This window comes from Phodopus roborovskii, unplaced genomic scaffold (assembly GCF_943737965.1).
Source record: "Phodopus roborovskii unplaced genomic scaffold, PHOROB, whole genome shotgun sequence".
NCBI lineage: Eukaryota > Metazoa > Chordata > Mammalia > Rodentia > Cricetidae > Phodopus > Phodopus roborovskii.
In genome coordinates, this window is record NW_026126623.1 from 3,521,936 (window position 1) to 3,546,583 (window position 24,648).

Below are 24,648 nucleotides of genomic sequence, written 5' to 3' on the forward strand. Positions count from 1 at the left end.
GATGGTCTTGTAGGAAAGCCTTTGACTCTCTATTTACTTTAGACATGTCTTTCATGCTTGTGTACTTGAAAGATCTTGGGTCAGAATTATCTAGCCCCTCTAAAGATCAGCGAATAAAATTTCTAATGATGAGCCAGAGGTGTGATGTTTACTGAGACGTTTCAGTAACACAGAAAAGTTTTCCTAATAATTTAGAAGCAATTCTATGCTAGATAAATTAAAACAGAGCATCTCTTAGACATGGTTTGGGTTTATGTCCTTCTGCCCTACAGCCTCTGATTGTGACATAGACACCCTGTCTTCAGTTACTATCTCATTGTTAACAGAGTAAATGCTTGAAATATAAATATTTCCAATGGTCTTCCTTATAGAGCTAACAACATTATTAGATATTATTTAGATTTCTGTTCAGATTTGTATGTCCAGTCAGGAATGAGCAGTTTATAGTCCACCTGCACTTATTTCCTTCCTTCAAACAAACAAGCAAACAAACAAAACAATACTACATATGCTAGCCAAAGAGAACCCCTTCCCCCAAAACAAACAATAACCTTTAGAATTCAATGTCTTGGAAGTACAGGCACATTACTTTTACAATTGAATTCTTAATAAGGTTTTGTGTCATCTCATCTGACTGCTAATATGGAACACTTCCGCATTATACAACTTATGACTTTAAAATCAAATTTTAACAACGTGCCACCCTAGGCTTTTCTGGAGTGAAGGGAGCTTTGAAAACTAAATCTTCCTTAAAAAAAGAAAAGTGACAAGTGTCAAAGCAAGATGGCATGCCTCTCTTTTTAGTGATGTCAGAAAAGTTTTCTTTGTAGAATTACTATATCATTTTTTTCCCCAAGTGCAAAAAAGAATGGTAGTGGGAAGACAACAAAAAGAGAGATCCTCTTCACTCTTTACCACTTCAAACCCCACACTTACTTCCCACCCACCTCCCAAAGTAGCTGCTAACTACTGGGAAGAGATTCTGTGTAACTAGCTGCATAGCTTTCAGTACTCTCAGTTGCCTAGCTTTTCAAGGGGACCAGGCAATGGCCAGCCTGAATTAGGAACAGGAGGAAATAGGGACCTACCTAACTATTGGAAGTTTACAAAGAAGGTTTGAAGAGGCAGGACAGTAGAAGCCGATAAAACAACATTTATTTATTTATTTATTTATTTATTTATTTATTTATCTGAGGCATTTCTAAATTTTATGACTACCTCCCCTTCTTTTACTATCTGTCTTTGTGCCTCCAGGGCCAGGGAAAGAGTGGGGTAGAGATTGCTTTCAGAGTTTGGCTCCTCTGATGATGGATTACCATGTCAATTTAAACGGCATAGGATTAATTTGTTTCAATGATTTCTCTTTAGGCTGAGTGCCAGGCGTTTTCTGTCTCTCCCCCTTGCTCTTCAGAACAACAACGAGACAGAGAGAGAGAGAGAGAGAGAGAGAGAGAGAGAGAGAGAGAGAGAGAGAGAGAGAGGAGAGAGAGAGAGAGGGAGAGAGAGGAAAAGAGAGAGGCACCGTCTTTCCATATTTTAAGTTGAGAGACAGTAATGGAAATAGACAAGTTGGGTGTACTATTGCAACACAGTTATAGGTTTGAGTCTTTTTATCTCTGAAAAATACAGTCAGTCACATTAAAATGAAATTGGTCCCAACATTTATTCAATAAGTACTTGTCTTGTAGATAATCCAGTGCAGAGTGCTTTTGACATATAAGGATTTAATTTCTCTTTGAGAAGTTATTAGTACAACACATTTATTCAAACTCAGTACCTATGATGAGGTGATTGAGATTTCCAACAACCTTAAATGCTCATTGTGAAAAAGAGTTTGAATGAGGGAGGGGACACTTTGGAGAAAGCATATTTCACATATGCATACATGTACACATGCAAACAACACAGGCACCCATGCATGTTTGTGCCTGGATCCACATATCTCCTTCAGTGATGCTAAATAATTTCCATTATGCAGATGTATCTAGCCTCTCCTAAAATGAAAATACACAGGTTTCATTTTTGAAGGATTTCTGAAGTGCACAAGAAAACAAATGCTGTTAAATTCCTCTGTGAGAGCAGACCTATTATGAAGCAGAAAGTGGTACTAGAAAGCACTTAGGTACCATCCAAAAATCAAGCACCCCCCCCCACACACACACACACTCTCTTCTTGCCTATACTGAACTTACAGCTAGCTAGAGTATGCTGCTGGAAGGATGAGGCAATTTAAGTGAAACGGTGTACCCTAAAGTGATTCTTAATTTCTCAGTTTAAAGGGCATTCCTTCAGCAGACTCAGAAAGATAGGAGAGGGAGTCCAATGTAAGTACTGATCATCTTGCTCTCTCCTTATTCCGGAACCCCACCACATGAAAATTTAGCATCATAGTTCAGAATAATAAATTGCATTTGAAATCTGAATACAAATAGATTGTAGAGCCTTTTCCCTTTCTCTCAGCCCTCTCAGTGCACAGCAGCTCTTTATTTGTGAAGCTTCCACTTTGTAAGGATAGACACAGTCAGAGGCCAATCAATGGCTGCCAGAACTGAATCTATGCAATTTTAATTTGAGAGAGAGAGAAAAAAGTTGTTGGTTGCTAATCTCAGGGGGAGCCTGTGTATCTCTGAGAAAACAAAATATTGGAGAGTTCTCCCTGGGAAATGGTGTTACACATGAGCAGAAAATCCAGGCAAGAAAGGCTAATTGAATGGAGAGAGAGAATTAGGTTAAAAAATAGAGTACAATCTAGTATCACATTTTCACCAGTGTAACTTGAAATGAAGGTGTCTTCGAGTCGCCAGTGATGCCAGAACGTTTAGATGTCGGCCACAGATGGGAACACCTATTGAAATGTGTCTGAAGAAGATTAATAGGGCTTGTCACTGTTGGGAAAGCACGGCTTGGCTGTAACTTTCCACCAGCCCAAGATGAATTACCGATGAATGCTCACTTATCAACCCCATCACTATCGTTCGACACTAAATCAAATTGAGAAGTTATCTTCGATCAGAAAATTTCTTTTTAAAATAGACATATACTGTTAGGCCCCCAACTCCTTAATAATCCTACTCACAAAACAATCCCCTAGCCCTATATGCTTGTTCAGCTTATGCCAAGTTATAGCTCAATAATGAATATACTTTTAAAGTTCACACACAAACGGACAGCTGGTCAGACTGTGAAGTTTGACAGTATTTTAATGACTATGAAGGCTTCTTGGAAGTCATGATTTAATATTTCAACAAATGTGTTCATTTTCCCTTTTAGATCCCCCCACTCCCTTAATGGGAAAGCAAAGAGAGAGTGGATTTGCTTGTCTTAACTTTGTGACCTCACAGTTATCTAATCTTCTGGTAATATAAAATGATGAGAATTTTGACTTTAGGTAGATAACAGAAGGACAAAATTAAATGGATGGTGGAGAAAGGTAGCCATGTGCAGTTTTTATTGGTTTAATGATACTGCATGCAGCTCATTTGGGGGTTGTATTGAGACCTCTATTTGATGAGACATGCAGTCTATGACTGAGTTAGACTCAGCCCCCAACCCCAGTCACTTTTTTTTTTAAATGGCACCTCACTATGGAGTCCTACCTGTCCTGGAACTCAGAGAGCCTCCAGTCTCTGTCCCTCCCGCCAATGCTGTGATTAAAGGCCTGAACCACCCCTTCATATCTCATTTGGAAGGTAATTTATTTGAGAAGTAAGATGGGAGTCATTTCTCCTTATATTATTTATTAACCAACTCTGAGCATCTAGTGTCTTTCCAACCTTGGGTTCATTATGCTTTAATAAAACCACCAACTGTTGTGTTTGGTAGTGGCCTTGCTATTTACAGAATGCCTTCACCTGCAGGATTCTTTGACTTCTATTGAAATTCTATTTAGGCAGATTTTTTGAATTACCATTTTGCTGATGAGTAAACTGAGGCTGGGTTGTCTGAAGTCTGGGACAATGGAAACATAGACTTGGAAACTATGTTACTATGTCTTTTAGTTTTCCTTGGGGATTTTTTTTTCTTTCACTCTGAGTCATTCTGTAAATAGAAATTCAAAGATGCTGACAATGCTAATTGCAGTTAACATCTAATATATAGTAGAACATGAGCACTAACCTGCTACTTAGTCTCTGTACAATTCTCTTCAATAGTTACTGGTATTTCAATAACTCAAGAAAACTAAACAAGGTTTCTAGATTTTAGGAACCTGTCTAAAACTCCCATTGCTGAGAAATTGGGGACACTCAGGAAATTTGAATGCAAAGCCAATGATGAGGGAAGCTTATTCTAGGTCCCAGTTTTTAATTACTAGAAGCTTTGAATAGCATTGAGTCGATCCAAGACATCTCACTTGTTTTCTGAATATGAAAAAATTTCAGATTCTGAGGCAGTGCAGAGTAGTTCATGGGTTGCTTTCTTTGTATTTACTTATTTTTTGTTTATGTAGTTTGCATTGCTTGTGATCAAACCCTACAGCCTCTCACATGCAGAGAAAGCCATGCATCCTGAGCTTCATTGCCCAGGCCTGAGTCCTATAATGCTGTTTTTGCCAGCTTTGTTGTAAACTCTAGTTTTGCCAATTGCAAATTATATGACCTCTATTCCATGGCTTTTATTGGAGTGATTAGATTCAGTGTACCAAACTATGATGTTTGGGGATATTTTTCTCACTCCTAAGAATGAGGAGAGGAACCAAGAAGCAATCGCCATGTATGAGTTGAGTGACTATAAAACACATTTATGACTAGGCAAGAGGAATAAATAGCTTCTCCCTTCTAGAGACTGTTAATAAGAATGCTCAACACGGCAAGAAATAATTTTATTTTCTTTGTCTCTACACAGCATGGAATAGTCATCTTGCAATATCTCATGGGGCTGGACCAAGACCATGTAGGCTCAGGTCTCTTCTCAAAATAGCATGGTATTTGTCTGCAATTCACACACAGTCTCTGCTGGTTTGAGATCATCTCCAAATTCCTCACTATGCTTATTACAATACAAATACTCTATAGATGGTTAAACTATATACATATATTGCTAATATATATATATATGTATATACACACACATATATATACTAAATATATATAGTTTAGAAAATAAACAAAAAGAGGTTGTAGGCATTGGTAAAGAGACAATGTTCAACCTCCCTCTCTCCCTCCCTCCTTCCTCTCTCATTCCCCTCTTCCTTTCTGTCTGTCTTGATTTTAATGTTCAGCCTGGCCTCAAATTCTCCACCCTGGGCCTCCTAAACAGAGGCAATAGGTTTAATATATTAAAATTACATTTTGAACTTAAGTTGTTTGTTTTCTCTGCTAGAGTGTGTTAACTAGACTCCAAGTAGGAAGGTTGTTTAGAACATCATGTAAGTTAAATCTGAGAGAAAAATCTTTGACTGTTTTGTTTTTCAGACAGAATTAAGAAGACTCGAGGTCTGTAGAGTCATGGGGCAACTAACTCATCTAGTTGGTGCCAACACCAAGATGAAACCCCTCTTTTTCTTGGTCCTCAAACCTTGAGTCAATGCTATTCTGACAATATCACCTCCCACTATGTTTCAATCAGTAATTTTGGCCCTCTGGCTACTTATGTATTATAACTGTTTTTGCTATTGTTGTTTTGTTTATTTTTTGGACTTTTGAGACTTAGGGTTTCTCTGTGAAACAGTCCTGGATGTCCTAGAACTCACTCTGTAGACCAGGCTGACCTCGAACTCACAGAGAACCACCTGCCTCTGCCTCTGAGTATTGGGATTAAAGGCACATGCCACCATCTTCCAGCTGTTTTGTTTTTGTGAAGTGATACCTGTGTGAGTTGCTACTGATTGTAATATGGAAATTTTTCTAAGTCTCTATAACAATCAACACTTGTGAAACTAAACAAAGCTAACCAGCTAGATAGCCAGAGCTTTGATACAGAATCCTATAGTAGGAAAGTTTTGTAAGAAAGGCATGGTGCAGCACATCTGTAACCCAGGCCCTAAGGAGATGGAGACAGACAGGACAGCAGATCAGGGTCATCCTTACCTACATAGTAAGCTCCAAGCCAGCCCAGGCTACATGAAATCCTGTGTCTAAAAATAATCAATCTAGTTTCTATTATATTGCAACAATATTCTGCCCAATTGCTGTTATTTCAGCTCACCCAGTAAGAAAAGCCTGTCTTTTAAATCTTCCCTTTCCAGTCCTAAATCGTCTTTGCTTGGTCATTGCCTGCTTTGGGAACACCCGTCTGGGTTTAATCAGAAGTTACAAGACAAAATGTGCATTATTAAGAAATATAAATATTTTCAGAAGCAATTAAAGGGATGAAAGATTGATTCATCGTGTAGATTAGATGTAATTTGAAGCGGCTTGTCCTAATGAGAGCTACTGGGATCTAACGTCAGGAGCTGGCCTAGCCACCAGTTAGAAACCCCAAGCATTGGAGTAACCTGCCAGTGATTCTCATTCGAGATATGCCCAGATACTTCTTTTTTCTTGCCAACCTCTGAGCTAAAACTCCTTCCTTACTCCCCTTAGGGACTTGTAATAGTCACCTGTGAGAAATCATGACTAATTCTTTCTTCTCTTCAGCATTTAGGAGGGAGCACCTCCTTTTCATAACTCTGGAAGTTGGTTTAGCATTAACTTTCATAAGAACATTTTGGCCTGGGGGCGTCTGTATTACAATTTCTTTCTTGACTTAATAAAAGGTATCGTGTTATCTGCCTGGACAATCTTTATTGGCTTTCAAAATTAGGACATGGAAAAACTTAATAAGCCTTATTAGGATATCTGCTTAAAAAAAAAAACCAAAACAAAAACCTAACAATGTGCGCGCACGCACGCGTGCACACACACACACTGCACACACTGCCCAGCTGTCTCATTTAATGCATTACTTGAAACATCCCATCAGAGCTGGGTGGCCATGACATGAAAACAGGTATCCTAATTTGAAATCTTTGTTAGTCTGATAGTTCTGGGGAAAAAAAGGGAGGGGTGTGGGCTGTGTCTAATATGTAAGGTAGGATTTTAACACACAAAGGATCAAAACCTGATTGTTGTATTTTGTTTTTATTTTCTTTCTTTCTTCCCTCTAATCCCACCTTTTGTCCCCATGGCTGTGTGTGAGAGATGGCTTGATTTTCTAGAGATGCTTCATCCATCCACAGCTGGACGTCCAAAGAGGACCAAAAACATCTTTAAAATCAACTCAAGTCCGGGAGCCTGAGAGAACAAGTTTTCCTTTGTTGTAGGGGATAGTATTATTTGCTGTAGGTTTTTTGATATACATTCTAAATTAGGCCTGCAAAGGCATGCTTCATCTTTAATTCATCACTCTCAGCTGAAAGAGATTAGCAATGTCTAGCACGCACCCCTCGTATGGTGCTGACCTCATCAAGTATGGCCTGAAATTAATTAGCCTCATTCATTCCAAATGGAGAAGGATAATGGAGCAGCGTCTAAGCGATGACCATCACACATTGTATGCAGCATATTTAAAAGGCCTCGATTTTCAAACTGTGTAGATTAAAATTCTTCCAGAGCTCACAATATGCTTGCTCTATCAAGGACCTGGAGCAGAGTCCAGTCGGCTTTGTGCATGCGTGATAGTGCATGTGGCTTGTATGTTCCATGAGTCTTTTCTCTGTGCCTGTTAGCTATGTCTGCTTTCAGCTGGTTTGCTCTCCAGAATCACACCTTGACCAGCAAAAACCTGACATCCAATCCTGTATTAAATGATCTGGTACCCCAGTTGGTATGCTAAGTGCAAGTTTTTGATTGCCAGTCAGAAGGCAATGGCAGAAGAAACACTACAGCTTTTCCACCAACATTCTAGCCGATGTCTAATTTGAACACAGTAAAGTTCCTTAAAGAGAGACTCAACTTTTCTATTTTAACCTATTTTGGAGACTTCCAATGTCTTTTCCCAGTCTTCACTGTTTTGATTATATTTTAAAACATGACCAAGGATCAAGTTAGATGACCAAGTCCCTTCAGTTTACCATCTTGCTAAGATTAACTGACTTTTTTTTTCTCTTCTGGGGATTGACTAAGAGAGGCCAAATTTTTGAATATCAAAACTGCTTTCTTTTTGAGCCAAAAAAAATCTTGACTCGAGTTCTTTGGGATCCTCAAAGACACTGTAAAGTTTATTTTTATGAACAGTAGTTTGGAACCACAGATCAGCAGAAGACAGAACCCATGACTTTTGTGTTTTCAGTTTTTAAATAGTATGAAATATAGTCACCTCCTGAAAAGTTACCAGTAGTATTTTGGTGGCTGGGGTCTTTATATAGTGTACATTTCTTAAGAAAAAAATATTCCAGGACAGCTGTGATGAAATAAAGAAATAGATATTCAGTGTAATACAATAGCATAGCTTCCATGTAACTTACAGAGTCAAACTTGAAGTCTCAGGGAAATATTCAAGTTCGTTCTAGCTCACCATCTTATCTAATGGTCAGTATCATCTATGCGGAGAAGCACATCAGCCAGGAATGGTTAACCTACCATTTGGATGTAAAAGATTTACCTTTCAGTCTTCCCAAACCTCTAGAATAATTGGAGGAAATTAGGCAGCCTACAGTCTGGGTTTCTCTCTAGGGGAAGAAGATGTGAAAGATGAAGAAAGATTAACTTACACAAATTTGATCTTAAAGTCATAGTTTAACAGAACCAGGAATAAGTGGTAATATGCTGTAGAACTTCAAAGGTTGAGAGAAACAGGTAAATTCCAAATCATCATCTAGTTAACTTGGAATGACATGACAAATAAATGCAATTGTAAATAACTAAAGAATGATATTCAGCAGCAGTAGTTGATCACTGAAACACATGCTATAAAACATTTTCCCAATAGTAAAATTGATACTATATTTATTATTGAGATAAGGGGATGCAAGCATTCTGTGCACTGTAGTTTGTTTACATAAAGTACCTCTCACTTTTTACTCAAGTTACTTTATTTTTCAGTCAATAGAGCTCTAAACATAAGGGTTAGTAGCTTCATGTGTGTTCTTTCAAAGGACAAACACAAAGTGAGATTCAGACTAACTTATCTCGTCTCAATTGGAACCCAGGTGAAAACACAAACCTTTAGCCTTTTGGCATTTGAAAGTGGAAAAGAGGGCTTGGAAATACCCATGCCCGGACTCACTGACATTGGCTTAAGCTGCAGTTCCCGTTTGGGTTCATGATGAAACTTTGAGGCCACTTTAGCTGATGATGAATAGAAATTAGGTTAGGTGAGATAGAACTGGAAGATATATGTGGAATGCCTCTGTCTTACCTTTTTATTTCTTGAAACTCATGTGGAGACGAAAAGAACGATATATGAAGAGAACGTTCAGTGATGTGTGTGGAAACAGCTAAAGAGGAACAACAGGAGAGGAAGTCAGCCTTTGAGTTGGTAATTACACTTGCCATTTTTTATGAGATACCAGGGCTTGAACCCAGGACTTTCAGCATGCTAGGTGGTCATTCTGCCATAGAGCAAAACCTCTAGTCCATGGAACACTTTTCATCAAGAACATGGATGAAAAATTATCAGCTAACATCTCAAGGACACTTAATCAGCCCAGGCCCTGTGCTAAGCTGTGCAACCAGACAGGTACAGGTAGATACCGAGAAAACATTACTGTTTCTACCCTTCAGGTGAAGATGATATGAAGCAGTGGGATGCTATACAAGTTGCTCAAGGTCACACTGCTTATAAAAATGACCTGATCCAGCATGTCTCACTTTGTCTGTCAGTGCTTATGTCAAGTATGTCTAATGTTGGACTGCTTGTCAAGAGAAAATGTGATTATGTTGTTGGTGAAATGAATTGCTTTAGACTATGCATGGGAGTGAACGTCCCCTTTCTAGATAACTAAAGGCAGTAGGAAGCACTGACAGCATTTCCCAGGGCAAAAAAAGAAAGTGTGTCTTGTCTCATCTTCTGAGGCCAGAGGCCAGAAGGAAGGGGCTTCTCAGTCCTCCCATGAGTCTTCTCTGATCTTCCATATGGCAAGTTGGATTAGATATGGGATGAGAGAGAGAGTGAGGGAGGAAGAGGTGGGGGTTGAGAAATAGAATGGAATTTAAAGAAAAAGTCTTGACAAGACATTGACTTGGAAGCAGAGATCAAAAGAAGAGAAAGCAGTCTCCATCCAAGCAATTGTTAATGTGAATCTGGAGATACTCTGCAGAAAATAATGTGACTAGGGAAGTTCTGAAGAAGCAAGAAGGCTAGAGAGAGAAAAAGAAGAAGGAAAGTGATAAAGTAAGAAAGGAAGAGAGAGAAAAAATAAAGGAAGGAAGAGAGAAAGGAAGGAAGAAAGGGGAAAGAAATGAAAGGCACTCTGAGATTTTGTCACTTCCTTGAAAGACTCATAAAGAAAGCCACACTTTTTTTTTATTTCTATTGAATTCTAAGCTAAAGATTTCCCAGTGTTAAGAAATTTTGTTCCCTGTGTTGCCTAAGTTGTAGCATAAAAGTGGTCTACTGAGTCTGCTATATGACATGCTTTTTATCGTAAAGTAATATAGGAAGTGCCCTTATCTCTCTTATGTCCCATATCTTTTATCTCTTTTAATGCCACACTGAATTTGCAAGGTGTATGTAATATCTCTGCTTGGTAGAGGGCTCACAGAAATTAGGTAGCCTACCCTCCAGGAGATAGCCTAAAGCACTAAAGACTCCTTCCCAGTCCTTTCCCAAAACACCTCCCTGTTTGTCTCACATGTGAGTGGCACAATTTTAACCTGAAATCGATGTCACAGAACAACTGGTTTAGGCCAATGGCATAATGGTGCACACTAGCAACAATGTATTATGCTGAGCTGAAAGTTCAGTCTTGCCTGGAAGCCTGCCTGTTGTCTTGCAGGTAGTATTCTGTCTGCACAGCTCAGCCAAAAAGTGTTCATGTAGATTAAGCACACTTCCACCCACTAGGATGGGGGACCAAGTGAGAGGGGTTGAGCATAAGAAAACAAAGCAGCACTCTGCAAAGAGGCTCCTACACCTCCTGTGTCTCTACCTGGCTGTTAGTGTTGATGAAAAGAGTGAATTAACACTCCAAACTGTCCTCTGCCACTTGAGAAAAGTTCCAGATTCCTTAAAAATCATGCAAAGCTTCTGTCTGGAAAGGGGTAACAGCATTTGGGATCAATTACCTAGATTAGAAGGCCACAGAGATCTGTTTGCACTTTGTAGCCCAGGGCCCTTTGGCTTTGGTCCACAAGCTGGAGAGTATAAACTGCAGGAATCTCAGCCTAAATTTGACTTCCCTCTTGACCTGCCTGTCTTAACCAGAGAGAAGCAGGTAGAAGGCCCTGTTGTTACTTGCCTGAGACCAGCAAGTAGGATACAAAACATTGTCTTCCAGGTAGAGGAGTTGACATGGAGGTGCCTTGCAGTGAAGACATAGGTTTTCATCACTGAAGCAGTAATGACTGTGAGTGTTGTGTCAGGGTGTGGCCTTTCAGCTAGATGTACCTCAAAATTTATCTTTGCAAACAAAATAAGGGATAACAGCTTCCTGCCATTTTTGCTTCATTACTACAACACTTGGATTTAACTTTGTGTTTTGAATACCTTACAGGTTAGTGACCAAGGGTAGGTAAGTTATCACCATGAAGACTGTGCCAATGAGAGTGTGTTTAGAAACAGGTGATTTTATTTGTTGTTGTTGTTATTGTTGTTATTATTATTATTATTATTATCATTATTATTATTGAGACAAAGTGTCATTATGTGGCACTGGCTGGCCTGGAACTTGCTATGTAGATCAAGTAGACTTTGAACTCACAGAGATCTGTTTGCCTCTCCTTCCCAAGTGCTCAGACTGAAAGTGAACACCACTACACTTAGCAAATACAAATACCTTGACCAAAATGGAATTGTCTAGAACATTTGGTTTAAACTCTGAAGCTGACAAAAGTTTAAACTATGTGAGATTGAGATACAGGTTTCTCCCTCTTCAGAGGACAAAATGTACTCATTTTCCAGAACTTTGATCATTTCAAAATTGTTTAAAGGTATTTATTTTGTCTTAGCATAATCCTGAGGCTAGTGACTTGATCTTGCTTGTTGAAATGTTCACGGGTGAAGAAGGATGAAGAATGAGCAGTATCCATCCCAGGAAAGCCAGCCTGACAAATATAGCATTGTTGAGGAGACAGGCACAGTTTCATTGTGGTCAGAATGTGTGTGTGTGTATATGATTTCAAGCTAGACCACACTAAATGCCACTGGTAGACTGATAAATTGAAAATAACCACAGATAGGGGCTGGGCTCTTCTTCCTAAAGTTCTCTCTCCCTCTTTCTTTCTCCCTCTCCCTCCTTCTCCCTCTCTCTTTAAAAAACCAGTAGCTTTTCTGATATTTTAAACATTTGGTTTTTGTGTTCCAGGAGTGATTGATGTACAATGTCAGTCTTCAATCCCAGCACTCAGGAGACAGAGGTAGGCAGATCTGTGATTTCACAGCCTGTCTCAGCTACCTAGTAAGTTCCAGGCTAGCCATTACTACACAGTGTGACTATGTCTCAAATAGTGTGTGTGTGAGAGAGAGAGAAAGAGGGGGGAAGAGGGAGGGAGAGACTAACAGGGTACATGGGGGGAGTTAGAGAAAAAAACTTTCTATCTCATTGAATCTCAATCTCTCTTGTTTCTGTACTCCATTTGTGTGTCACTGGCTAGATGTCTGGGTGATTCTTCTGCCTCTGCTGCTCATCTCTCTGTAAGAATGATGGGATTACAGATGTGTGCACACATCTTTTTACATGGGAATTGAAATTAGATGATCAAGCTTGCTAGAAAGTTTTTTTTTCCCCCTGCTGGACCTCCTCTTCAGCCCTCTAAAATTTTTTCAAAGGACTTAGAAGAGTATCTGGAGAGACAGTTTAGCGATAAAAGAGCTTTTTGCGCTGGTAGACCCCAGCACCCATGTGGAGTAGTTGCTCACAACTGCCTGTAATTCCAGCTCCAGGAGTGAATGCCAATGCCTTTGGCCTCTGTGGGCACTTACACACATGCCATGCGCACCCACATGCATGTACATAATAAAAATGATTCTTGACATAAAGAACTAAGATTGACCCTGTGATGTAGATGCTTAGAGGTATTTTGATCCCATCATCCAGTAACACCGAAGGCAACTAAAAGACAGTGCTACTCCAGACCATCACACACTTACATAAAACTAGTTACAAAACCCCAATTGCTTCCATGTTGGATTTTTCCGATCCTGGCTTATCTCCACAGTTTACCATTTTCTACAATGTCAGAGCCCCTGACCTTCACAATTAGCTTCCAAATTAACTTAGAGATGATAGTAAGCTCTCAGCTAAATGATAGGATGGCCACTGGGGACCAGACCAATTTCTGAGAACAAGGTTAGGACCAAGTTGCTGTGTAGTGATGCTAAGGCAGATTCTGTCAAAGGATCTATTCTGAAATGAGGAGGAATTCCATGTGACACTAGGGATAGCATCTGTAGCTCTACATGGTTAGCTGATATCCTTTTCCCTGTAAAACAGGCAATCTTTAAATATAGATTTTTCTTTAAATTTAAGGTTCTATAACAGAATCAAGAAGGTGTAGACACCTACCTGTGGGTGAAGACTTGTGAGGACATTGCTTCAGGTTCCTGCTGAAGCCAGAGTTCTGGAGATAGACTGCTGTTCAAGGAAATGAAGAGAGAGTTTGAGAATTGCAAATTTCCAAACAGGTAACTGATGGGAGATGTCACTTTGTATGTTTCTCATACTGGTTAATAATAAAGCACTGTTGGCCAATAGGAAAGGAAGATAGGAGGGACTAGGAGACAAGGAAGAAATAGGAAGTAGTAAGGAGGAGTCAAGATGGAGAGTCTAAAGAAAGCAGTATGCCGCCGGCTCCCCGGTAAGAGAAAAACATAGATCAGCAGAAATGGGTTAATAATTAAAGGCAGGGCTAGCCGATAAGAAACAAGTAACTGGGCCAACAGTATTGTATCAAATACAGAGTCTCTGTGTATTATTTGGGGCTGGCGGCATGGTGGCGGGACAAGACCAGCGGCGGCAGGCGGAAAAACCGTACTCATTACAGGTAACATACCTGTATGAAGGCCTGGGCCAGAATGACAGAGGGGAAGGCTTACTTTCCTATAGCTACCATTCTTAGATAAGTTTGTGTTTTGATGACTTTGATTGTGTATGGGAGCAGAAATCACATTGGCATCAGAGTTGCTTTGCCCTAGAAAAGAAGTTTTTGGTACTTAAAGACAATGAATACATCCCTCAACCTACTGGTTTTGTTTTACTGGATGCAAGTTGGCCTGGTTTACTAGGATATCTTAAGAGATCTCTTGAAACAAACAAAATACTCAGAACTTCTGTGACTTTCACAGAGAGTGTCCTGTTACTGGTTTTAAACAAAGCCTCTCATGGGCAAGAACCCCTGTATCCTGGAGTCAGATGTCAATCATCTTAGGAGTGCACAGGAGATTTAATACTTTGAAGAATGTTTCATGTTTATCCCCATTAAATTTCAGTTTGCTTTGGAATTTTTGGGAGCTTCTAGAATCTATCACTCTCATCTTTTGTTGCTTTGCAGACTGACTAACACTAATCCCATTTCCCCACCCCACAGTTTTTATCCATTACTAAACTAAATTTGGAGCATATTAGGATTTCTGAAGTTTCTAGAACTTTTATGGTAAAAAATAAGTGTGTATTGATTCTGTCAGTTCTTAAGTAGTGGTTAACAGAAATGGTCTCCAAAGTGAGATTTGCTTGGATTTAAATCCTGGGCTTGCCAATATGCCATGTGTATGAGCATCTTAGCTTGTGTGTGACTCAGTTCTTCATTTATAAAATGGAGATACCGGTAGAACTACCTTATACAGTTATTTTAATAATTAAATGAATTTACACATACAGAACACTTACCATTAGTGCCTAGGACATGATGTGCATTACTTATTATAAAGATAAGGTAAATTGAGACTGGATTCTAAGTATAAAGAAATGTGTTTGTTGTCAATATGCTGAGCTTTTGAATGAGTAATTTCCATAGTGGTAGCAGCCGGTAATATAATAAGCTCTGTAGTTTCTAATGCTAACAGATATTCAATATGTCATTAAAAAAAAATCCTGGGCCAGAGAAATGACTCAACAGCTAATGGTCTTTACTGCCAGGCCTTATGAGCTCAGTTTGCTCCCTGGGACCAACATAGTGGAAGGAGAGAACAGACTTCCATAAGTTGTTTTTGGACCTCCACACATGTACTATGACACATGGACATACACACAGAAGAAATAAAATTTAAAAAAAAAAAAAAAAACCAAACCAAACCAAACAAAACAAAACAAAAAAACTAGTTAATAAGAAGGTCATCTTGGAAAGAGAAGTATAGATACTGAATATTAGGCCACCTCTGTGGTAGTTGTTTTCTTTGACAGATACCCATAGGGCCTCCTATATGCTGGACAAGTACTTTGACCGCTATTCCCAGCCCCAAACCAGGTATCTTTACCAAGGCCAAACTATTGTGTTTCTATTCATTTGAAGACATCATAAGAGTCCTGTATGCAAGTCCAGTCCACACTCAGAAAAGGAGAATGCATTCTGCTCTGGTTGTGCCTCTAATAAGCTGAACCAAAAAAAAAAAAAGTAAGGTCTTTTTAACATGAAAAAGAGCAAGAATGTTAGTGTTTTGTAGCTCTTCATTTTGCTTACATTTTGTGCATTTCTAGGCCATAGAAAGACTCACTTAGAAATCCATGCTTGGAAGAAAACTGTTTTTAAGCACCATCTACCATGAGGGCATCGCTGTGCTGTTCTCACTGTCCACAAACACGAAGCTACAATACTGGAAGATCCTGAGTAAGTCCAGGGCAGGGCCTTTCTCCGTTTGCTTCACAGCTGCGTGTTATATCAAGTTCTCATTGGGCTAGAAATTTCAGTCTTCTAGAGACATCTTTTACAGGCAGTTCCTTTTGAACTTCTGTCCTTGTTAGACAGGTTGGTTATTTCTATATTAATACACAGAGCTCAACGAATGAAACTCCTTTGTATGTTTTCAATTACCTCACCACACCCCAGGCACTCACCTGCTACAATGGGAGGAGCTTTTTGGGGGAAGCAGAGGCCGCAGGTAATATGATACACAGTTGTTGTGTGTGTGATGCATTAATACTTTTGACAGCAACCATCTGAAAGGGGTGTAGCAAGTCATTTGAAATTTGTACACAGACTGCCCTATCCATTACACTCACCCATATCATACCCATAATCTCCAAGGGCAGAGATGCTATTACACTCGGCAGGCCAAGATCTTGTGCACTTATGTACACACAGCTCCCACTGACTGTGCTGTGGAGGTACTTCAATGGGAGTTTTCAGTGGCATAAATTTAGTTCAGTTCAGTCAAGAGAGAACACGGCAGGCTCAGCTAAACAGAGACGTGGCTGCGTGTTAAAAAGGCTGATGAGGAACAAAAAGGCTGCCAGTTTTCATAAGAAATTTTATCCCTGGAGCATTAAGAATTGTAGTTGGATACTCACCACCTTCTTTATCCTTGTCCCACCACCTGTGGACCCCGGCTGGGACCTGAAGAAGCTGAAACAGTCTTTTTTTTTCTTCAGATGTGTTCTTGATTCTGAAAAAGTACAATGGGTTAATTTGAAAAAATGAATAATTCAACATTATAATCATGGGCTTTTTGCATAGTTTCCTCTATGAAAGCACTGCTTTATCATTGTTAAGGGAAACTGGTCTATGAACTCTCTTAGAGCTCTCTTCATAAATGCAACTATGTATTTCTTTTCAAGACAAAAGTTAAAAACTCAAAAGAGTAAGTTTGCACAGAGCACATTCAGTGTGTGTGTGTGGGGGGGGATTGGTGATTGCCATGTAACAATTTCTATTTATATAATAAAATCAGCAGAGATAGTATAACAACGTGGGTATGGTGGTTCAGCAAGTAAAGACCCCAAACCTAATGACGGTTCAATCCCCAGGCTCCACATGGTGGAAGGAGAGAACTGACCCTCTGACCTTCCCATGGGTGTGTTTGGCAAGAGTGTCACTCACTCATAAAATAAATAAATACTTTTTTTTAAAGAGAAAAGACAGGTTTTCTATGAACATGAATTCAGGTTATCAATGAGTCTCTAAATGTGAGCTAAAGTTGTTGTACATATATCCAAATCTAAGACAATCCATGTAATGCTAATAATGCCAAGTTCACAGTTTATACACATGGCACTAAGTTTGTTATTTATACCTTATCAACTAAGTAGTAAAATATTAAAGCAGAAATCTGTGTTCTACCTCCTACCTCACATCTATCCATGTTTGTTTAGACTTTCAAGTTCTGCCTGATTTTGTGCGCATCTAGCCCAAAAGAAATCATTGAGAGAAATGAGGTACTCCCCCCACCCCCTGTGTTTTGTGTTTTGCTTCAATTTTGGGTATCCCTTCATTCTCCCCTGCTTGTAATATCATAAGAGTCTACTAGCTGCATCAAATTGATTTAGGACACCAAGCATTTTCTTAAAAATTAAATTCTCCATGAAAATGTAGCAGGACCAGCAGCATCCAAAAAGCATTATGGGAAAAATGCCAAAGGTTGAGCTAAAATGAAGGCCGAATGCTTTGTGTCAGGGAGGAGCGGAAAGGATCAGACAAGAGAAACGAAAGGAAAAGCAGGGCAGCAGGGGAGGCATGGAGGAGAGGAGGGACCAAAATTAGAACAAGAGGCGCTGTTTATTAATAACCTTACTGACCCACAGGCCCCTGACACAAAATACATTAAGGATTCTTGGGACACTCTGGCCTGTCACTCACAGGAGGAGCCAATAAAATGGTGCTGGAGACTGCAAACATTCTGACAACAGACAAAGAAGGAAAAGATAAGTTAGAAGAGGCATAGAGTCAGAGCATTAAGAACCCTGTGGTGGTCCTTGGTCCCCATTCTCTCTTCCCAGCACCCGCTCCAGGTTGCTACCTTCTGCTGATACTCCATACAAGCCAGGAGGAGCAGGCACTGTTCTCTGGGTTGCTGGGAGAATGTACACTCAGGGGAGAATATTTAGAAATGATAGAAACCACGATGAAATAACCCCAATACCTGCGATCCTGCCTCTTACTGATAACAAGTTGGTATATATAGCCTGACCTTTTCCATCTGTTTTTCCCCCCTCTTTCTTTTTCCTATACAGCTCACTATACAGCTGGGTGTGACCTTGAACTTCCCCATCCTCCTGCCTCCACCTCCCAAATGGTAGGATTACATGTGTACTACTCACTTCTAGTTTCCTTTTTGTAAAAGTAAATTTTCCTGTTTTTAAGAAATGAGATTGAGGCTCTGCTACATAGTTCATTGATCTGTAAATGCTTTCCCTTTTCATAAGCTGTAATAAATATTTGCCCATATTGATAAAACTATTTTAAGCATGTTTTATATCATCATTGTATCCTTACACATAGGTTCTAGAATTCTTTATTCTGGGCAGTTGTGCTGTTTGATTGTGATGCTGGGACTGGAACCAGGGGCTTTGGATGCTAAGAAAGCATCCTGTCACTGGGCTACATCCTAACCCTATTTTGCTATTTGTAATTGTGGCCTTTGTAGAATCTTGTGTCACAATTTTTTTTTTTTTCTGAATGTGTTGCTATAGGTGAGACACTTGGGTCAAAGCCTATCTTCCTTCTTTCCTTCCTTCCTTCCTTCCTCCCTCCCTCTCTCCCTCCTCGCTCTCTTCCTCCATCCCTTCTTTTCTTCCCTCTCTCTTTCTCCCTCCCTTCCTTCCTACTTTCCTCAATATTTGCAGAGTTGTCCTCTGAAGCCCTATGCCTTCTTATCATTTTACAGTTAATGGGAATGCAGATCTTTTAAAAAGATAGTCTCAAAGTGCAACCCAGGTTGACTTGGCATCAGTTGGTAGCCCAGGCTGTCTTGAACTTTTAGCAACCTTCTTTCATCAGTGTTGAATTGCTGGTGTTAAAGACTTGTGTACTGCCATGCTTTGTTTTTCATGCATGTAGTGATTTCCATGCTCTGAAACTATTTTTTATTTACTTAGCTTTTGCTTGCCAGTTCTATGGAGTGATTTGTCGATTTTAAACTGCACATTTAAAAAGTGCAATATTGCTTTTACTATTAATATCCAACATTAATATGTAGTTCCAGTATTGGAGGCTGAGGTAGGAAGATTTCTCAGGGTTCAAGGCCAGCCTGTCAGGGAGTCAGTTTCATCTCTCCAAAAAAGTCAACCAATGGGTCATTTCAATCACTCAATCTGAAATTAATAAACCCTTCCCTATCCAATATTGGGGGCACTCCGTTCTTTTGAAGCTTTTTAGCTGTTTACACATCTGTGTCCATTCATGAATGCAGATGTTCCCCACCCTCGGCTCATCTCTCTTCTTTGCTTTTGGGGCTGTGCGTCTCAGGGTGAGGTCATGTGAGATCAGGGTGAGGTTACAAAAGCTAGTGCTTTTGTAATGGCACTTTTTACCTTGGAAACCATTTAAGTCTCTCAGTTCCCTGGGTCTGTTTTGGTCCTTGTGGTAAGAATTCATTTAATAAAACTACCTCTCTGTCCTCATCTAGGAGTCGTGTGCTAGTTGCCATCTTTCTGTGTCTCTGTATTTTATTTCATTGTCTTTTCATCTTCACTTTCCCTGAGCCCTCCCCTTTTCATCATTTTAAGCTGTCCTTCCCTATCTGGTAAGCTCTTCCTCACTGGGTAGCTTTCTGAGAGTTGTGCCCTCACTAATTTCTCCGGGCAGCAGTGGTGTGCACCTTTAATCTCAGCACTCAGGAGGCAGAGGCAGGTGGATCTCTGAGTTGGAAGCTAGCCTGTTCTTCTGAGCCAATTTCAGGATAGCCAAGGTTACATAGAGAAACCTTGTCTTAAAAAACCAAGAGGAAAAAAACCTCCATAAATTAAAAATGTGAGGATGCACTTGTACATCAATGTTGGGAATCTAAGGTTTCTAATTTTTTCATTTTTTTAAAAAAATTTAAATTTGAAACACGCTTGTTTTACATGTCAATTCCAGTTCCCTCTCCTTCCCATCATCCCCTGTCCCTTCCCAACCACCATCCCATCCCCTTTCTGCCCCCTCTTCCCTTCCATGGGGAATCTTCAAAGTCTGTCACATCATTTGCAGCAGGGCCCAGGCCCTCCCCCATGTGTCTAGGCTGAGAAAGTATCCCTCTATGTGGAATGGGCTCCCAAAGTCCATTCCTATACTAGGGATAAACACTGATCCACTGCCAGAGGCCCCATAGACTGCCCAGTTAAGGTTTCCAATTTTGAGTTCTCTTATGCATTCTCATTTATCTTTTTATGTGACCTTCTTTACATTTTGAGATTTTTCTTCTGAATATGACAGTTTCATATTCAGTGCTGTTTGCATGTAACTTTTCTATGATATTTTATTACTGTTTTCTGGGAAAAGTAATTTGTTTATACATTTTCTGTTGTATTTGCAATTTAAGTGGTTTCTTATTCAAATAATTAGCTAATTTTGGTTCTTTTTGAGTTATCTAGACAGATAATATTACCACCCACAGTCAATGATTTTTCTGTGCCCCAAACTACCTAAAAAGTATAATTTCTATTTTTTTTTAAATGTTTTACTTCAAGGCAAGATCCTCCCTGTTATTTAAAGTGTCCCTCATTGGAAGTGCCTCTAACATTTTGCTAGCAAGAATGCTGACCCCAACACAATATGCTTTTGGTCAGCTCTCGTGTTTGGATCCCCCTCTCCCACTTAGCTTTAAATCTCCCTTCCTGAGTCTTCTGTTTGTTGGCTGTCTCATCAGATGCCTCCTGGGCCATTTTTCTAAATATTGAATAAGTGTGACCCCTTTTATATTTGAGTGTTCTCTATGTATGTATGCAGACACCGCCTGCATATATCATCAATTCTTCTTTTCATGTCCAAATACCCATTGTTCCCTGTCAGCAGAACTCTCCTTTAATTCTCAGATAGTAAAGATCTGAGCTGCCCTTGTTTTATTTCATGTAAAGCCACCAGGCTATTTTCTGCCAACTGAAAAGTTAGTGTCTTGCCTAAGATTTTATATTTTTCACATTTTAAGGAAACGCTAAACTATTTTCTCACATAGAAATTATCATTTCATTTGAATTTGCTGACTTTTTGCCAGTGGGGAGTAAAAATAACCCAGAGTTCTGCATATGCCATGCAAAAAGAATTGGTTCCATGAGTTTAGACTGGTTAAAGCAATAAGTGAGAAGAGACTGAGGAGAAAAATAAAAGACTCCCACACCAACAATATCTGAGGAAGCTTGGGGTACCTATATTGAGGCAGGTTGGCAGATGCCTCTGGAGTAGGCTAATCTTAATGATTGTGGGGCCTTGAACATGTCACCATGTCATCCTCTGCCTGCATGTCTTCACAGACAAATTGTAAGATGCTGCAAGAATTAGGGACAACTCCCATTAAGCATTTGGTTAGATACATACTTACTATAGTTGCTGTTAGGACTATTAGATCTAAAGGTAGGTACATGGACGGTATGTTAGAAAACAAATGGGAAATCCAGAATCTTCTCCATCATGATCCTTCTCTTCTTAGAGCCAGTCCCACAAATACTCAACAGTTCCCAGGATTTGAGCCATAGAAAGAGATGTAGTGGGCTTGGGCTTAAACTTCTGCCCACCACAAGAGGAAATGTTAGTTTTCCTTCCTCTCTCCTTCCTGTCAGTTTTCCTTACAGCTGACTTCCTGTCCCATGCTGCTGGAGCAAGCCTTTTGGATGCAGAGACCCTGTTTTTTCTCTAGTAATTTGATGTATTAAATCACTGTGCCTGTTGTTTAAGAAACTTGTCAGCACTCCTTAATTTCTCCAATTTGTTAGTCTAGGGGAACACCATTAGTATGAAACTTAGATGTTAAGGAGAAAGGATATGAATAACTTTCTTCTATCTTTCCCCACACAGAAAGGAATCTATATTTTTTAAAACTTGGTTGGAGGTAACTGTGTTATTGTTATTTAAAATCAATTATCCTTTACTCTATATTTTACCTTGTTTATTTTATCTATCCTCCTTTCCCAGAGGGTAGACTCAGGGCCTCCATTTGGTTTTTATTAGTGTAATCAGTTAATAGCTGTTCTATAATGCTTTACTTATTGTGTTAATTTTCTGTAGTTCTGTCTAGAGGCAGCTTCCTGGAAGACCACATTACAAAAACAACAACAACAACAACAAAAACAAAAAAACAAAAAAAAACCCCAAACAAACAAACAAAAATCCAAACAAACAAAAAACCTTGTTTCATCTTTAATGGGTTTGGTTACCACTTACAGCTTCAGCTCAGATTATTGAACACATTGGTCTACAAGGGTACTGAAAATACATAGACTGTAACTAGCATTTTAAATATCTGTGTGAGCCTAAACTTTCTAGTAGCATGACAGAGCTCAATGCAAACCCTAAAGTCTGCAGTGACACCAGTGTATCCTATCAGCCCCTTGAACTCACTAAGTTATAAGCATCTGTATCTCATTTCTGGGGCCTGAGACACCAGTGTCCACTGCTGATAGAACTTTTCATAGCAATGTACCCTGTGTGAGTTTTGATATTTACAGGACTAGTCCTCAAATGTAAATGGAGCTTCAAAGTAGACCACAGTGACAAATGAAGTTGCCTGAAGGAGAGATCAGGAAATATTTGTCATGCAAACAATAGATCAGGCCTTCCTGTTACTTGGATCCTGAATTAGATAAAAATCATCTCTGAAGTTAACACCATAGGTTCTAGAACTACCTGAAGTGGTAACTAGCTGGCCTGGCTCTCTGGATGACAAGGAGCTCAGATGAGTATATTTGCTGTATCTGGCTGTGGTTGGTCTGTTCAGTGGTCCATGGGGAAAACCCCTTGACAGGTGATGGGATCTATATCAGAAATCACTTGCGTACTGTTCAGTCCCTAGAAATGGTTAGGGATTCACACAAAACAAGCTTTCATTAAGTCTTCAAAGTGGTTGAGCAGTCTTTATGTGACATGCTGGGTATGAAAACTATTCCACGTTTTATTTTTATTTTGGAACATTTGTGCACACATAGTGAGCTGTTTTGGGGATGGAACTCAGACTAAAGGGGAACTTTGTTTTCTGTATACTTTGGACCAAATATTTACCACAGCTGCATTTTGTTTGTGACTTGTCACATGAAACTAAGTGTAGGATTTTCCACTTATGATACCAAGTCAGTGCTCAAAAAGTTTTGGGCTTTGGAGCAGTCCAGACTTTAGATTTTGAGTTATAGAGCTCTAACCTGAAGTAAATTGGTGTTGAAAATAAAGCCAAGGTAAAATTTTAGTTCTAAACTGTGTTAATTAGGTATTAGTTAACCAACACAGCTAGGGTCTTCGTAGGCCTAGCTCACTGTGGGCAGTGCCACTTCTAGGCACATGGTCATGAACTGCATAAAAATGTAAGCTGAGGAACTGGAGAGGTGGCTCATTTGTTTATTGAACTTGTTGCTCTTACCGAGGACCCACGTTCAACTTCTATCACTTACTTGGTGGCTCATTCATCTGCAACTCCAGTTCCAGGGCATCTAGTGCCCTCTACTGACCTCCACAGATAGCAGTCACATACATGGTGCACAAACATACATGTAGGTAAAGCAGCAAGCCAGTCAGCAGCACTCCTCCACAGCCTCTGCTTCAGTTCCTGCCTCTAGGTTCCTGCCTTGAGTTCCTGTCTGGACTTCTTTCAGAGATGGATTGTGACTGAGACATATTAACCAAATAAAGTTTTACTCCCCAATTTGCTCTTTTGTCATGATGTTTTACAGCATTAGAAAGCTAACCAAGATAAGAACTGTTGTAAGTAACAGTTGGAAGAGTAAAAGAGGGGAACATGAAACCACAAATTCAGGGAAGAGCTGTAGACCTGGGCAAGTCTCTCTTCTCTTAATTTTTTTTTCCTTCTCTATTTTACATGAAGGCCCTGGAGAAGATTTGCCAAAGAATCTTACTTCTAAAGAAGCCAACAATCTCATAAGAATGATCAGCAGGATAAATCAAGTCAAAAGACTTAGAAGCTCTACAATCTCCAGCAGCAAGAGCACGTAAACTATGAAACTAATGCCTGAATAAGAATGGCCCTGTGGAGAAGTCCTCAAGGTTGCTATGGAGATGGGTAGAAAGGAGAGAAAGTATAGGGAGCTACATACCAAGGTATGGCTGGCAATGTTATGTAAAGAGGGAAATGAGATCTCTTGCCATTGACTGTTATTGAGGTAGAAGTTGAATGAAATTTTGTGTTCAGATCTCCTCAGCAGAGCATACCACCTGCAATGGGTCTTTCCAAGTTCTATGCATAGTAGAGATTGTTGAGAGCTGTGCCTTTAGGAAATGCCTGCGACAGAGGTAAATTATAGATTTGTAAGTGAGAAAAGGGAGCCCAAATGAAATTCAGTAGAAGTACTTTGAGGTATTTCAAGGAAGAATCTGAGAAACAATCATAAAGTTTAATGGGAGGGAATCTTAACCTGATATGATTTTCTTCCAAGAAGCAATTTTGGATACAATATTTCAAGTGCTAAGCTACAAATTCAGTGACTAGACCTTGAATGTTTTTATTTGTGTTTTGGGGATTCTCTTCCTTCAGTTGAAAAGAATTATTAAGATGATTTTCCAGAAA

At 39.6% G+C, this 24,648-nt stretch overlaps 1 long non-coding RNA gene across 1 annotated transcript in view; it reads left to right on the plus strand.

The window, feature by feature from the left end:
• Positions 1–24,133, plus strand: part of LOC127238051 (uncharacterized) — a 33,775-nt gene extending 9,642 nt beyond the window's left edge. Inside the window, exons 2-4 of the long non-coding RNA XR_007835900.1 lie at positions 13,547–13,701; positions 15,710–15,839; positions 23,950–24,133. This is a non-coding gene — a long non-coding RNA (uncharacterized LOC127238051). The remainder of the gene's footprint in view (positions 1–13,546; positions 13,702–15,709; positions 15,840–23,949) is intronic.
• Positions 24,134–24,648: the final 515 nt, after the last annotated feature.